This window comes from Sciurus carolinensis (genome assembly GCF_902686445.1).
Source record: "Sciurus carolinensis chromosome 19 unlocalized genomic scaffold, mSciCar1.2 SUPER_34, whole genome shotgun sequence".
In the NCBI taxonomy this organism is placed as follows: domain Eukaryota; kingdom Metazoa; phylum Chordata; class Mammalia; order Rodentia; family Sciuridae; genus Sciurus; species Sciurus carolinensis.
The window spans coordinates 2727673-2743417 of NW_025920112.1; the positions used below are offsets into that span (position 1 = coordinate 2727673).

The 15745-nt window shown below is 36.8% G+C and overlaps 1 pseudogene; it reads right to left on the bottom strand.

Annotated features, from left to right (window-relative positions):
• Nucleotides 1-4020: 4020 nt before the first annotated feature.
• Nucleotides 4021-4931, bottom strand: LOC124973477 (olfactory receptor 2AJ1-like; annotated as a pseudogene).
• Nucleotides 4932-15745: the final 10814 nt, after the last annotated feature.

The following is a 15745-nucleotide window of genomic DNA, read 5'->3' on the forward strand; positions in this document are numbered from 1 at the left end:
TTAAGGATATTGATCTGAAGTTTTCTTTCCTCAATGTGTCTCTGTCTGGTTTAGGTATCAGGATGATATTGGATTCATAGAATGAGTTTGGGAGGGTTCCCTCCTCTTCTATTTCATGGAATACTTTGAGAAGCATTGGAATGAGCTCTTCTTTAAAGGTTTTGTAGGACTTGGCTGAGAACCCATCAGGTCCTGAACTTTTCTTTGTTGTTAGGCTTTTGATGACTTCTTCTATTTCATTACTTGAAATTGTTCTATTTAATTTGTGTATGTCCTCCTGGTTCAGTTTAGGTAATTCATATGTCTCTAGAAACCTGTTGATGCCTTTGAGATTTTCTATGTCGTTGGAGTATACATTTTCAAAATAGCTTCTAATTATGTTTTGTATTTCAATCGTGTCTGTTGTGATATTTCCTTGTTCATTTTGAATTTTTGTAATTTGGGTTTTCTCTCTCCTTCTCTTTGTTAGTTTGGGTAAAGTTTTATCAATTTTGTTTATTTTCTCAAAAAAAAAACAATTATTTATTTTGTCAATTTTTTTGATCGTTTCTTTTGTTTTAATTTCATTGATATCAACTCTGATTTTAACTATTTCCTGTCTTCTACTACATTTGGTGTTGCTCTGTTCTCCTTTTTCTAGGACTTTGAGATGTAGTGTTAGGTTGTTGAATGTTGATTTTTTTTCTACTTTTATTGAATGCACTCCATGAAATAAATTTTCCTCTAAGTACTGCTTTCATAGTGTCCCAGAGATTTTGATATGATGTTTCTTTGTTCTCATTTACCTCTAAGAATTTTTTATTTCCTTCCTGATTTCTTTTGTTATCCATTCATCATACAATAGTGTATTAATTAATTTCCAGGTGTTGTAGTAATTTATGCTTTTTACTCTGTCATTTATTTCTAATTTCAATCCATTATCATCTGATAGAATACAAGGTACTATCTCTTCTTGTACTTGCTAACATTAGCTTTGTGGCATAAAATATGGTCTATTTTAGAGAAGGATCTGTGTGCTGCTGAGAAGAAAGTGTATTCACTCTTTCTTGGATGGTATATTCTATAAATGTCCATTAAGTCTAAATTATTGATTGTGATATTGAGATCTATCTTTTCTTTATTCAATTTTTGTTTGTAGGATCTGTCCAGTGGTGAGAGAGGTGTGTTAAAATTACCTAGTATTATTGCATTGTGGTCTATTTGATTTCTGGAATTGAAAAGGATTTGTTTGACATATATGGATGAGCCACTATTTGAGGCATAGATATTTATGATTGTTATGTCTTGCTGATTTATGCTTCCCTTAAGCAGTATGAAATGTCCTTCTTTATCCCTTCTGACTAACTTTGGTTTGAAGTCCACATTATCTTATATGAGGATGGATACTCTGGTTTTTTGGCTGTGTCCATGTTCATGGTATATTTTTTCCCATCCTTTCATCTTTAGTCTGTGGTATCTCTTTCTATGAGATGAGTCTCTTGCAGGAAGCAAATTGTTGGATCTCTCTTTTTAATCCTATCTGCCAGTCTATGTCTTTTGATTGATGAGTTCAGGCCATTAACATTCAGGGTTATTATTGTGATATGATTTGTATTCCCTCTTATTTGGCTCATTTTTTTTTTTTTTTGACACGTCTTGGTTTCTCCTTTATTTGGCTATTCATTTAGGGTCGTTCCTCCCTTTGCTGATTTACATCATTGTTTTTTATCTCTTCCTCATGGAATATTTTGCTGAGAATGTTCTGTAATGCTGGCTTTCTTTTTGTAAATTCTTTTAGCTTTTGTTTATCTTGGAAGGATTTTATTTCGTTGTCAAATCTGAAGGTAAGTTTTTCTGGGTGTAAAATTCTTGGTTGGCATCGTTTTCTTTCAGGACTTGAAAAATGTTGTTCCAGGCCCTTCTAGTATTTAGGGTCTGGATAGAAAAATCTCCTGATATCCGTATTGGTTTCTCCCTGAAATTAATTTGATTCTTTTCTCTCGCAGCCTTCAAAATGTCTTTAATTTGTATGTTAGGTATTTTTATTATAATGTGCCTTGGTGTGGGTCTGTTGTCATTTTGTGTATTTGGAGTCCTATAAGTCTCTTGGACTTGATTTTCCATTTCATTTTTCAGATTTGGGAAACTTTCTGATATTGTTTCATTGAATAGATTATTCATTCCTTTGATTTATTTCTCTAAGCCTTCCTCAATCCCAATAATTCTTAAATTTGGCCTTTTCATGATATCCCATAGTTCTTGGAAATTCTGTTCATGATTTCTTACCATCTTCTCTATTTGTTCAACTTCATTTTCAAGGTTAAATATTTAGTCTTCAACATCTGAGGTTCTGTCTTCCAGGTGTTCTATCCTATTGGTTATGCTTTCTATGGAGTTTTTAATTTGGCTTATTGTTTCCATCATTTCAAGGATTTCTGTTTGTTTTTTTTTTTCAATATTTCTAACTCTTTATTGAAATGATCATTTGCTTTCTGTATTTGCTCTTTTAACTGTTGATCAGTGCAATCATTCAATGCCTGCATTTGCCCTTTCACCTCATCATTCAATGCCTGCATTTGCTCTTCATCTCCTCATTTGCTTCTCTGATCATTTTAATTATGTGCATTATGAACTCCTTTTCTGACATGTTGTCATTGGGTCTTATTGATATAGTATCTAGGTTTGTTTGGGACATTTTTTCCCTTGTTTTCTCATATTGCTCAGGCATCTAACCCTCTAGTAGTGAAACTCTGAGATATTGCAGATTTTCTGTATTGACTAATATTGTCTCTGTAGATTTCCAATAACTCACCTCTTAGCCTTCATTAGCCTGAAGTCTTGGAGGAACTTGATACTGCAGTGCTCCAATAGGAAGCTGCCCCCTAGGGGTGGTGGTCTTCAGGTGGGGTATATTCCCTTCAGTGGGTAGAGGTGCCTCCACTTGTTGACTGGGTCTATATCTCTGGTTCTACTGCAATGGTGGCAAAGCCTCACCCAGTGGTGAAGACTTACCTGGTGGGGAAGTTTTGCTGGGCAGTTCTCCACCAAGAAGTTCCCTTTGGTCCAGAACTACCACCTGGACTGGGAAGCCCTCCTCTGCGATTTTCCCAGGGTCCTGACCTACTGCCGGGGTTGGGGAGCTTGGCCCTGCAAGGGATTCTCTCACTGTACAGCCCTCCTCTGAAATGGTCCTGGTTGACTGGGTACTTGGCTCCAGCAAGGGAGTCTCACAGGGCCACTCTACTGCATGAATTTCCCTGCATTTCGGGACTACTGCCACATCCAGGGAGCCTGACCAGTGGGAGAGATTCAACTGGTGGCTTTGAGTTGGTCCGTGTCTCTTAATACCTCCTCTTCTTGATTCCTTGGTCTTGTCAAAGGTCCTCTAGTCTCCTGTAGGTGTCTCAGGAAGGGAGCTGCCCTTCCAATGATGATGGTCTCACCCTCAGGAATAATTCAAAATGCCTGCACTAGCCTATAAGGTAGCCTCTCCTAGCTCTGTGATGCAGGCAGACTGGCTCATCTGCTGACTTGCTCTGTGATGGCAACTGACCTCAGTGTAGTGGTCGGGCGGGGTCACTCAGTCATGGCATCTGTCTTCGGCCTGGTGGTTGAACAGGTTCGGTGCCCATTGCCTAGCTCTGCAAGGCAGGTGGGTTGGGTGCCAGCCTGCTACCTCTGTGATGCAGGCGGTCTGACTCAACTGCCAGCTCCAGGTCTGTGTTTTTAAATGATGTGCACATGATTGTAATTAACAGATCTCTCTGAGGTTCAGAGGTGGTGTCTGTATTACTGGACATCTTTCAGTTCCTGTAAGTGCCTGAGGATCACAGAACAGAGGGCCAGATGGACAATCAAAGTGAAACAGGCTGGACAGGCAGGAAAACCAGAGTTGGGAACATGCATTCCTGCCATTCATGAAGACATACTAGCTATTATCTTCCCAGGGAAACTAATGCCAGCTGTCCTTTAGTTGTGAAACAGGGAAATAAAGATAACACAGAGCTTCATTGTTTTTCCTGTTACATTTTATATGGAAAGCTACTTCTTCATGGCCATCAGGATGTCTTTGTTCTGGAAGCTGTAGATGACAGGGTTGAGGGTGGGTGTGACAATGGTGTAGAATATTGCCAGGAACTTGTCCTGGCCTGGGGTGTGGTATGACTCGGGTCTCATGTAGGTGAAAATGAAGGGCCCATAGTACATTAGGACCACGATCATGTGGAAGGAGCAGGTGGAAAAGGCCTTCTTCCGTGCCTCCAATGACTTCATCTGCAGGACGGTAAGAAGAATCTGCACATAAGATGCACAGATCATGGAGAGAGGGATCAGCAGGAAAATAACGGCACTCACGTCAACCCCTCATTCATAGCATGTGGCGCCTGTATAGGACAACTTCAACAAGGCAGGAAGTTCACAGAAATAGTGATCGATCACCCTAGAGCCACAGGAGGAGAGGTGCATTAAGTGCCCTGTGTGAACCATGGCATTGTGAGTCCCGACCAGCCAGCACCCCACAGCCAGGAGCACAATGACCCTCTCACTCATGAGCACCGGGTAGCGCAGGGGGTGCAGATGGCCACATAGCGGTCACAGGACATGGTGGCCAGGAGAAGGTGCTCACTGCCCAGCATCAAGAGGGACAGAAACAACTAGGTCCCACAGCCTGCGAAGTAAATCGCTCTGCTGCCTGACAGGAAGTCAGCGATCACCTTGGAAATGATGTTGGAAGTGTGCAGGATGTCCATGAAAGAGAGGTGACTGAGCAGGAAGTACATGGGGGTGTGCAGAGATGGGTCCCTGCAGATGAGCAGGATCATGAGCATGTTTTCCATCAGGGTCACGATGAAAATGCCAAAAAGGAAGGAGAAGGAGACCAGGCTGGAGTGGGAATCGGAGAAGAGCCCCAGGAGGATGAAGTCAGTGCTGGCAGTGAGTTTGTCAGGTCTCATGCTGAGGGTTCATATTGAACCAAACATTTTGTAACAATGGCAGTAGGGTGAAACACACATTATGACCTCATGAACATACATGACTGCCTGACCCCTGTGACCTGCAATATGTATGATCAGAAAAATGAGGGATTACACTCTATTCATGTATGTTTTATGAAAATATATAAATGCCTTCTGTCATGTGCAACTAAACAGAACAAACAAAATACAAAATTCAAATAAAATGATTAAAAAAAATGCATGATCACTGGAGTATGTAATCCAGGAAGGAAAAGTAGCTGAATCCCAGTGACATCCATCTGTGTTTCAAAACACCATGAGAGCTAGTGTGTCAAGTTTCCTAACCAACATGGAGGGCCTCTCTGCTAGCTCTTCTACTGTGCCCATTTTGCAGGATGGACATTTACTTGCTTGAATCACATGATGCTGACTTCCACCATCGATGGGACCTTTGAATATGTTGAGAGTAACCACTGGGGATATTGTGACTCTTTTCACTGAACATCTTTTGGAATATCAGGATAATTCTTTGGTTAAGAATCCAATTAGGTCCACTCAGCATAGGCCAAAGTGACATGAAGGTACATTGATTGTGGTGACATGAGAGTCCATTATTACCTGGTGGTCAGTCAGAGGTGAAGAGGTGGATGTGGTCAGGACTCTCTAGAAATTTCTCTGGGAACCCAAAAATACTGGAGTGCAGAAACACACACTGCCCTTCTTCTCTCTGAGAGGACACACTCTCTCCATGGAGAGTATCTCCTCCACTTTTCCTATCCCTTCAATAAGCTCATAACTATTATTTGGGGACATGTCTAAAATATATCTGATTTGAATGCAAGAGTTGAACTTTAAAGGGGGTCTTTCCTCTGCCTCAGTTTCTTGGAAGGCCCAACTCTCTAACAAGTTCATTCTTTGTGTTTAGATAAGTGAGCATGTTTCTCACATGTGGTAACTCATAACTAGGTTGATACATAAAAACTAAAATTCACTGAAGAATTTCCTCCTCAGCAAGCAAAAAACAAACAATGAAACAGAAATAGAGCAGTAACCTGTTATGGTAGTACAAGCCATTCCAGGGTGATCAAAATTCTAGGACAGCTACAGCAACTTATCCTCACCCACTCTCAAAATAAAATGTTAAAAGGCCCTGGGGATGTAGTTCAGTGTTGGAGCATGCCTGGGCTCAGCCCCAGTAAAACACAAACACACAGAGTGAAGAGGGATAGAGGAATAAAACAGACGTAGGAAAAAGTAAAAATGTAAAATGGCAGAGATAAATCTCATTACATCAACAGTGACATTAAATGTGAACTGACTGAACAATTCTATCTGAAGGTAGGGATCAAAAAGAATGAAAACAAGGTCAATTCTATGTTACCTACAGGAGTCACTGTTTGAATGTGAATGTATAAAGAGATTGAAAACCAAAGGATATAAATCGTATACCATGCAAATGGCATGAGTAAGCTGTACTATAGTAACTCTATTAACATTAGATAGCATATTTCAAAACAAGAAATGTATTCACAGATAGCAGCTGTGAGTGGTGGAAACACGAGGACACGGTGTTAGTGAAAGCTCCAACCTCCTTTTCAATTCCAATCTATAATGAGAATAGAGCTTTAGAAAAAGTATAAATAAGTTTTATTGCTCTACTAGTAAAAGAGAAGCACAGGGAATTCTGTCCAAGAGTCTGTGATTCTGCCAATCAGCAAGAATAGGGTTTTTTTGTGAGTGTGGGTCTACCAGGGGTTCACCTCAGGGACCTTCAACCACTGAGCCCCACCCCCAGCTTTATTTTGTGTTTTATTTGGAGACAGGGTCTCACTGAGTTGCTTATCACCTGGCTTTTGCTGAGACTGGCTTTGAACTTGAGATCCTCCTGCCTCAGTCTCTCAAGTTGCTGAGGTTGCAAGGGTATGCCACCATGCCTGGCATAAAGCAAAATATTTTATTGATTAGATGGAAAGTCCTTAGTTTGAGATCAATCATTTTAGAATTGAGTTATTCTGAATCTGTATTGTGTTTGCTAATATAGGAACCCAGACCATAGTCCAATAGACACAAAAGCCCATAGTGTCCACAGAAAGGGGTGCGATCTGCCCTCATGACCTCCTCTGAATATGGAAATATCCTTTCCTTTTGTTACCAAGATGAATGATTCCAGGTTCAACTTAAAACACAAGCTCATTTTGGACCTGAAAGGTGGCATCGTGTCTCCACAGAAAAGTGTGATGCCACAAGTACAGTAGGTGGGAAGCCATGACAGAATTACAGTCATGCCACAGCTTATTCCCAGGAGAAGGCTGAGTTCTGGAGGCTGCTCCTGCAAAGGTGAGGGAGACACCCAGGTCTTTGGGGACAGTTTAGGAGGCTTCCTTGATGGCGAGGTGATCTGGGGCTCTTCACAGACCCTGCAAGATGCATTTCCAGGAGAGTGACAATCCCAGGTCTGAATAAGCTCCTGTCCCCACATTTCATCTACACCTGGGCCCCAGAACAAGGAATAAGGTGACCAACTTGGTCCCAAATCTGCCTCAGGTCTCTATCCTGGCTGCTTCAGTACATGGATGTGGAGCTCTGGCCTTCGTAGAATTTGTTGAGGATATATTTTGCATATGAAATAAATATGAATTAAATCTCTCTAAGTGTTGTCTGTTTCAAAATTAATGGTGTATTCCAATCTTTTAAAGATAAAGTGCCTTATTTCATTGCAAAGAACTCTTTTTACTCTGATTCTATTCAGAATTGAAAATTAGATACAGAAAAATACATCTTGCTAGTGATTTCTGTATTAATAAAATAAATATTTTTCAAATGCACCTGATTGTGATAATGAATAACTGAATCACAGATTTTATGATTTTGACATGACTCTATAGGGACCTGGGGACAGAGTTGAGTACCAATGTGGAGACTCCTGTGGAGTCAAAATAAAGCACCTTTCACTGAAGTACACATAATTTTTCTATACTCACTTCCCTTTGGTCAAATTGATTATCAAATATGGATCATTACAAAGTAAAACTGATTTTGTTAATCTTGATCTACTTATATGTACCAGTTCAGCAAGAGTGGGTATTTACCAAAAAAGTCATTTTAAGTTGACTTTGAGGAAGTTTCCTAGGATATCTGGTTGCCCTTTTAAAGTCTCTTATTAGAATTAACTGGCAGGGATTTCAATATCATGCTAACTGAGATAAGTCATTCCCAAAAAATGAAAGGTTGAAGGATTTCTCTGATAAGTGGATGATGATACATAAGGTTGTGGGAGGGAGACAAGAATGGAGGAAGGATGGATTGCATAGAGCAAAAGAAGGGATTGGGAGCTTGTGGGGGGAAGGAAAAATAATAGAATGGGACAATATCATTACCCTATGTACACATATGATTACACAAATGGTGAGACTCTAGTTCGAGTACCACCAGAGAAACAAGTTGTACCCCATTTGTGGGCAATGAATAATAATAAAAAAAACCACAGACTAACAAATGAAAAAAGTAGAAGACAAAAAATAATTACAAGCAGAGCTGAAAACAATGAAATTTTTAAAAAAGACAGAAATTCAAAAATTTGTAAAAACAAAAAATCATTTCTTTTAAAAAAATCAATAAAATTGATAAACCACTCATCACACTACCAAAGAGATGAAGACAGAAAACTCACATTACCAAAATATATGGTGAAAGTGGAAAAACCACAGCAGACACAACTGGAATACAGAAGAAAATTAGAAACTATTTTGAAAATTTACACACTAATAAAATAGAAAATATTCAAGAAATTGTGGAGTTTCTAGAGACATGACTTACCTAAACTGAATCAGGATGTTTTACACAATTTAAACAGAACAATTTCAAGTAAGGAATTAGAAGTTGTCATTAAAAGTCTGCCAATTAAAAAAAGCCCAGGACAAGATGGATCATTAGTCAAATTCTACAAGACCTTCAAAGAAGAATTAACACCAATTCGTCTCAAATTATTCCATGAAATAGAAAGGGAGGGAACTCTTCCAAACTCTTTCTATGAGGCTAATATCATCCTGATACAAAATCAGAGAAAGACATATCAATGAAATAAAATTTATAACCAACATCTCTGATGAACTTATATGCAAATATTAATAACCACATACAAAAATATATTAGGACAGTGAACCATGATCAAGGAGAGTCCATCTCAGCGATGCACAGTTGGTTCAACACATAGAAATCAATAAATGTAATTCATAATATCAAAGGACTTAAAAACAATAATCATATAATCGTCTCAATAGATGTTGAAAATCCACTTGAAAAAATATAGCATCCCTTCATATTCAAAACACTAGAAAAGCTAGGGACAGTAGAAACATAAAATCATAAAAGTCATATATGCTAAACCCAAGGCCAAGATAATTCTAAACACAGAAAAATTGAAAGCATTTTCTGCAAAAACTTGAACAAGACAGGGATGCCTTCTTTCACCACTTCTATTCAACATCGTCCTTGAAACTCTAGCCAGAGCAATTAGACAGGTTAAAGAAATTAAATATATTCAAATTGGTAAAGAAGAACTCAAACTATCACTATTTGCTGATGATATGATTCTATATTTAAAGAGTCAAAAAATTTCACCAAAATACTTCTAGAACTAATAAATTAATTCAGAAATGTAGCAGGATAGAAAATCGATAGCCATAAATCAAACACATTTCTATAAACCAGTAATGAATATACTGAAAGAGATATAAAAAACACTACTCCATTCACAGTTGCCTAAAATAAAATAAAATACTTGGGAATCAATCTAAGAAAAGACGTAAAAGATCTCTACAATGAAAAATACAGAACACTAAAAAATGAAATTGAAGAAGACCTTAGAAAAATGAAAGACCCCTCATGCTCCTGGATAGGTAGAATTATATTGAAAAAGTATTATAAAACTTTAATGTAATTGGTATTAAAATGCCAACGAAGTTTTTCATAGAACTTAAAAAATAATCATGAAATTCATTTGGAAGAATAAGAGACCCAGAGTAGTCAATGCAATCCTTAGCAAAAAAGTGAAGTGGCAGGCATTACAATGAAAGACTTCAAACTATACTACAGAGCTATAGTAATAAAGCATTGGTATTGGCACCAAAACAGACATGTAAACTAAAGGTTCAGAATAGGATACACAGAGACACACCCACATATATACAGGTATCTCATACTAAGTTGCCAAAACATTCATTGGAGAAAAGAGCTTATTCTAGAAATGGTGTCAGAAAAAAATGGAAAGCCTCATGGAACACAGTGAAATTAAACCTTCATCTCTCACCCTGCACAAACATCAACTCACTGTGAATCAAAGACTTAAGCACTAGAGCAGAGACCCTGAGCCTACTAGAAGAAAAAAGTAGGCCCAAATCTTCACCATGTCAGCCCAGGACATGACTTCATCAACAAGACCCCTAAAATGCAAGAAGTTAAATCAGAAATCAATAAATGGGATGAACTCAAACTAAAAAGTTTCTTTTCACCAAAAAAACAAACAATAATGCAAAGAGAGAGCCTGTAGATTGGGAGAAAATCTTTACCATAAGAACTTCAGATGAAGCATTAATCTCTAAGATATATAAAGAACACAAATAATTTCACATCAGAAAAACCAATAACCCAATCAATAAATGGGCTAAGAAACTGAACAGGCACTTCATGGAAGAAGATATGCAATCTATCAAAAATATATGAAAAAATGTTCAACATCTCTAGCAATTAGAGAAATTCAAAGCAAAACTACTCTAAGATTTTATGTCACTCCATTCAGAATGGCAATGATCAAGAATACAAGCGACAACAAATATTGGTGAGAATGTGGGGAGGAAGGTACACTCATAACCTACTGGTGGGAATTCAAATTGGTGCAACTATTATGCAAAGCAGTATGGAGTTTTCTCAGAAAATTTGGAAAGGAACCACCATTTGACTCAATTATCCCACACCATGGTTGATAATCAGAGGACTTAAAATCAACATAGTACAGTGACCCAGCAACATCAAGCTTTCTGGCACCTCAATTCACCATAGCTAAACTATGAAACCAATCTAGATGCCTTTCAACAAATGAAAGGATAAAGAAAATATGGTATATATGTATATATCTATATATGTTATATATATCTATATATATGATGGAAAATTACTCAGTTTTAAAGAAGACTGAAATTCTGGAAATTGCTGGTAAATGGATGGAGTTAGAGAATATCATGCTAAGTGAAATAATCCTAACCCAAAAACCAGAAGCTGAATATTTCTCTGATATGCAGGTGCTAATTCACACTAAGGAGTCAGGGATATGGAAGAATAGTTATTTTATATTAGGTAGAGGGTGTAAAGGGAGGGGAAGAAGTATGGGACTAGGAATGAGAGCAGATGGAAAGAGACACTATCACCTCATGTACATATATGACAGCATGACCAATGTGATCTAATAATTCATATAACCAGAAAAATGAGAGCTTATACTGCATTTACGTATGATCTATCAAAATGTATAATGCATTCTAATGTCATGAACAATAAATTAAAGTAAGTTAAAAAAAACCTTAGGAAAAAAATATACATGACAGTAGTGCATTTTTACACATTATACATGTAAGGATTATAACTTATTCTAATTAGGATCCTAGTCTTGTGATTGTATATGATATGGAGTTATACTGGTCCTGTAATCATATATGAACTTAGGAAAGTGATGTCGCATTCTGTCGACAATCTTTCTTATGCCCATCACCCCTCCCTTCCTTTCAGTCCCTGTTTTCAAACCAAGAGACATCTACTTTTCCCCTCCCTATATGTTATATGTTAGTATCTGCATATCAGAGAGAACAGTCAGTCTTTGATTTTTGGGGACTGGTTTATTTCACTTACATTGATAATCTTCAGTTCCATCCATTTGCTGAGAAATATCATTATTTCATTCTTCTTTATGGCTGAGTAATACTCCATTATGTATATGTACTAGATTTTCTTTACACAATCATCTGGTAAAGGGTACCTATTGTGATTTCATAATTGAGCCTTTATGAATTGAGATGTCATACATATTAATGTGACTGCCTACACTGTACTATGTTGGTTTTAAGTCTTTGGGTATAAACCAAGGAGTGGGATCACTAGATCAAATGGTGGTTCCTTTCCAAGTTTTCTGAGGAATCTCCATACTGCTTTTCAGAGTAGTTACAACAACTTGCAGTCCCACCATCAGTGTATGAGTGTCCCTTTTTGCCCACATCTTCACAAACTTATTTGCTACTTGTGTTCTTGATAATTGTCATTCTGACTGGAGGGGATGGAGTCTCAGTGTGGTTTTAACTTGCCTTTCTCTGATTGCTAGAGATGTTGAACATTTTTTCACATATTTGCTAAACACAGATGAGTGTAAGTTTAATGCGTGACTGGGTCTGGGGTTCCAGTTTTATCCTTGTGCAGGTGAACATTCCACTTTCCTAGAATTATTGTAGAAAACAATTCTTTCTTCATGGAAGTTTTTCATTCATTTTCCAAAATGAATTGTTCACAAATGTGTTTATCATTCAATTGTCAAACCTTTCCATTTGAATGACAAATAGATAGTAGAAGAAATCAAGGATGAAATGAAAAATAGAGGTAAATGAGAATATAACAGTACAACATACCAAAATCTGTAGGACACTCGAAGGCAGTACTAGGAGGAAAATTCATTGCACTGAGCTCATTTATTAAATGAATAAAAAGTCAACAATAAAGGACTGAACATTACATCTCAAAGCCCAAGAAAAAGAACAAAACATCAAAAACAGTAGAAGACAGGAAATAATTAAAATCAGAGCTAAAAACAATGAAACTGAACAAAAGAAACAATTCAAAAAATTGACAAAACAAAAAGTTAGTCCTTTGAAAAAAATCAAAGAAATTGATAAATTGTTGGCTTCACTAACAAAGAGAAAAAGACAGAAAACCCAAATTACTGAAACACACAATGAAACCAGAAATATCACAGCAGACACAACTGAAACATAGAAGAAAATTAGAAACTATTTTGAAAATTTATACACTGTTAAAATAGAAAATACTCAAGATATTGACAATTTGTAGAGACATGACCTACCTAAACTGAATCACGAGGTTTCACACTCTTTAAACAGAACAATTTCAAGTAATGAAATAGAAAATTCCATTAAAATCTTACCAATTAATAAAAGCCCAGGACAAGATGGATTCTTAGCCAAGTTCTACCAGATCTTCAAAGAAGAATTAACACCAATTATCAAACTATTACGTGAAATAGAAAAGGAGGGAACTCTTCCAAACTTATTCTATGAGACTAATACCACCCTGACATAAAACCAGACCAAGTCACATCAAGGAAAGAAACCTTCAGACCAACATCCCTGATGAACATATATGAAAATATTCTCAATAAAATTCTGGCAACTCATATACAAAAACATATTAAGACAGTGCACTGTGATGAATTGGGGTTCATCCCAGGGTTTCAGGGTTGGTTCAAGGTACAGAAATCAATACATATAATTCATAATATCAGTAGACTTAAAAACAAGAATCAGATGATCATCTCAATAGATGCAAAAAATTCATTTTACAAAATATAGCACCCTACATATTCAAAACACTAGGAAAACTAGGGATATATTGGGAATATAACTCAACATCATAAAAGACATATATGCTAAATCCAAGGCCAAGATAATTCTAAACAGAGAAAAATTGAAAGCATTTCTTCTAAACACTGGAACAACACAAGTATGCCTTCTTTCACCACTTCTATTCAACATTGTCCTTAAAAATCTAGCCAGAGCGATTAGAAAGACTAAAGAAATTAAATGTATTCATACAGGTAAAGAAAAACTCAAACTATCACTATTTGCCAAAGCTATGAATCTATATTTGAAAGGTTCAAAAAGTTCCCCCCAAAAACTTCTAGAACTAATAAATGAGTTCAGAAAACCAGAAGGATCGAAAATCAATAGCCATAAATCAGACACAAACCTACACAGCAGTAATACAACTACTGAAAGAAAAATAAAGAACATTACCACATTCACAATTGCCTGAAAAAAAAACAAAACAAAAACTTGGGAATCAATTTATCAAAAGAGGTAAAAGACCTCTCCAATGACAACTATGGAACACTAAAAAAATAAAAATAAAAATAAAAAAAATAAAAAATTGAAGCCCTTACAAGATGGAAAGACCTTCCATGCTCTTGGATAGACAGAATTAATATTGTCAAAATGTTCATACAACCGAAAGTGTTATAAAAATTTAATGCAATTCCTATTAAAATCCAATGACATTTTTCATAGAACTAGAAAAAGCAACCATGAAATTCATTTGGAAAATAGAACACACCCAGAGGAGCCAAAGAAATCCTTACCTAGAAAAGAGAAGCAGGAAGCATCACAATGCAAGACTTCAAACTATACTAAACAGCTATAGAAATAAAAACAGCACAGTGTTGACAACAAACTGACATGTAGACTAATAATGCAAAATAGAAGACACAGGGCCAAGCCCATGTAGATACAGGTATCCCATACTAGACCAAGGTGCCAAAAACATTCACTGGAGAAAAGATAGCTTATTTGACAAATGGTGCTGGAGAAAATGGAAAGCCGCAATGAAATTAAACCTTTATCTCTTACCCTGCACAAACATCAACTCACTGTGGATTAAAGGTTAGGCACTAGAACAGAGACCATGAGCCTAGTAGAAGAACAGAAGGTCCAAATATTCACCATGTTGACCTAGGACATTACTTCATTAACGAGATCCCTAAAATGCAAGAAGTTAAATCAGGAATCAATAAATGGGATGGACACAAACTAAAAAGTTTCTTTTCATCAAAAGAAACAATCAACAATGTGAAGAGAGAGCCTGCAGATTGGGAGAAAATCTTTACCACATGAACCTCGGATAAAGCATTAATCTCTAAGATATATAAAGAATACAAATAACACCAAAAAAGTCAATAACCCAATCAATAACTGGACTAAGAAACTGAACAGTCACTTCATGGAAGAAGATATTCAATCTATCACAAATATATGAAAAATGTTCTGTTCAACATCTCTAGCAATTAGAGAAATTCAAAGCAAAACTACTCTAAGATTTGATGTCACTCCATTCAGAATGGCGATGATCAAGAATACAAGCAACAACAAATATTGGTGAAGATGTGTGGAGGAAGGTACACTCATAACCTGCTCTTGTGAATGCAAATTGGTGCAACTATTATGGATGGCACTATGGCAATTCCTCAGAAAACTTGGAATGGACCCACCATTTGACCCAGCTATACCACTCCTCATGGGTGTGTACCCAAAGGACTTAAAATCAGTATACTACAGTGACACACCCACATCAAGCTTTCTGGCACCTCAATTTATAATAACTAAACTATGGAACCAACCTAGATGCCCTTTTACAGATGATAGGATAAAGAAAAAATATATATGATAAAATATTACTCAGCTTTAAAGAAGAATTAAATTATGGAATTTGCTGGTAAATGGACAGAGAATATCATGCTAAGTGAAATAAGCCAAACCCCTTAAACCAAAGGTCAAATATTTCTCTGATATGCAGTTTCTAATTCACAGTAAAGGATCAAAATAGGGAAGAATAGAGTTACCTTATATTAGGTAGAGGGGAGTGAAGAGAGGGGAAGGAGTTTGGGGGTAGGAATGAGAGTAGAGTGAAACAGACATTATTACCTCATGTACATATATGAGGACATGACTGATATGATTCAACAATATGTAAAATCAGAAATGAGA